The sequence below is a fragment of the Oratosquilla oratoria genome, chromosome 16 (genome assembly GCF_046742065.1).
Source record: "Oratosquilla oratoria isolate Oo_2021 chromosome 16, ASM4674206v1, whole genome shotgun sequence".
NCBI lineage: Eukaryota > Metazoa > Arthropoda > Malacostraca > Stomatopoda > Squillidae > Oratosquilla > Oratosquilla oratoria.
In genome coordinates, this window is record NC_134792.1 from 37,732,401 (window position 1) to 37,734,900 (window position 2,500).

Genomic DNA, 2,500 nt, shown 5'->3' on the forward strand with positions numbered 1-2,500 from the left:
TATACACCAATGTTATATTCAGCTCAGGCCATATGTGTGTGTATAGATTTACATTTATGTATACAGTATATATATATATATATATATATATATATATATATAAATATAATATATATATATGCATATATAATAAATATATGTATATATATATATTATATATATATATATATATATATATATATATATATATATATATATGTACATATATATAATATATATATATATATATATATATATATATATGGTTTATATATACATATATATATTATATAATATATATATATATAGATATATATATGAATACATGTATGTATGTATGTATGTATGTATGTATGTATGTATGTATGTATGTATGTATGTATGTATGTATGTATGTATGTATGTATGTATGTGTGTGTGTGTATGTATGTATGTATGTATGTATGTATGTATGTATGTATGTATGTATGTATGTATGTATGTATGTATGTATGTATGTATGTATGTATGTATGTATGTATGTATGTATGTATGTATGTAAATGTTTGTGATTATACTACATCATTTATTACGGGTAGTTGGCATATATTCCGACATAAGGAACGGCTATTCCAATTGTTTTATGGGCCTGATCCTAATGAATGTATATCTTTCTTATAATCAAAAACTTATCTTCCAATTCCTACATATCATTCTTGGCTCACTTTTTATAATCCCAGATTTGTTTACACTTAAAGAACACCTGAACTCATTGAACTCTATTTTAGATACAGTACTACAAGATTAAACCCTTCCGCATTTTTTAAGATCTTCCACTTTATATTTGCTAATGTATTTAAAAGAGATAAGTTCATGTGGTGTACGTATAGCACCTTTATGGACAAGGTGATGTTGAAATGAGAGCAAACTTGAAGCAGAAGGTGAAAGGGAGTGGGAGAGAAGGTTACAGGGCCAATTTATTTGAGCCAACTCCTCAGTAAGGGAGATGGGCAAACTAGCTTGGCAACACATTGGATAGATAACATATGTGTCACCCTGTATTGTAGAGTCTATGTATCACAGCGTCGAACGAGTTTGAGATGACTTCAGCAAGGTATCTTATATATGTATACTCAAGAAGAATTGTGTTCGTATGAAAAATAGATAGGACATAAGGTCTAAAGCATTTCAAGAGAATAGTCTACCCCAACACAGCCTACCGGAGCTCAGATCAGCACGACCTAGCCCAGGCCAGCCCAGCCCACTTCACAATCTCACTCTTCTCCGTCGCGCTGTCCTCTCGAAGGTTGCCTGGACAACTTCGGTCTCACTCACTTTTACTTGTTGCTAATCTAACCTTCCACTCGCTACCCTCTTCCAGGAAATGGAAACGATATCTTGATGAATAGATTGTTCATTTCGCTTGTTTTCTGAAGTGCGTGAACGTTCTATACCTTACTGTTTAGGAAACATATAGAAGCTTGTTTCATGTGTCTAGTTCGAAAGTCATAGTTTGTTTTTTTAATATTAACAATTATATTTAGTTTATGGAAAGACAGGTGTTTCTATTTACATTCATCTGCGTTTCTTTCATAATATCATCAAAGGTGTGACATCATGAAGATTCACTAAGAATATTTCCGTTACCAGCCCATAAAAAAGGGCGTACCTAACTGCAGAAGTTAATTTGCGTATTATAAAATGCCGTACTTTCGAAACCCTTTTATTCTTAAATTAAAGCGACCTTAAATATCACTAGAAAGACACTATACAACGCAATGTATTCCCTTAAAAACTGGTCGGAATAAAATACAAACAAACCATGGCAGCAGGTTGTAGGTGAAATAGGATGTTAGGTAGGATGAAGGCTGGTACAAGCAACACAAGGATACAATTCAAGAGAGTTGACATCCAAGTGTAATGCATAATTAAAAAAAAAAAAGATACATTCGCTAACTTTAGGTTTGATCTTATTTAATCTCGCTTTTTCTATGAGTCGGACTGACATTCTCTTATAATGACATAAATCTTATAGACACGTCAAGAGCTTAACTGATGTTTTTCCTCTTTGAAACTAATTCCTTGTCCTTCCTACGGGTTAGACTCTCATGTCTTCAGTTTCTGATACTGAGACTCCCTATCGGTTTATAATTGCATTCTCTTACTTTTAATCTTATCTATAAACATTTAAATATCAAACTGACGTTGTTTTATACTAAGACTAGTCTATTAAATTTCCTGAAGATTAGGCTATTGCTATGTTTTAAGCTTCTCTACGAGTCAAACTGACTTGTTTTTAATCTGTGTGTGATATCTAGGCTCACCGACGATTTAGAATGAAATTCTGACAGCGAACTTTAGGCTTCTCTATTGCTTGTATTTATATTTCTTTATTCTGAGACTAAATTCATAAACTACCCAAAATTTAGAGTGATACCTTTCCACTCTGAAACTGATCTTTCAACTCCCCAAGAGATAGACTTGTGTTATCTGACTTTGAGACTGATATCTATGGGGCTTTGTTACCTTGATTCTAATCTCT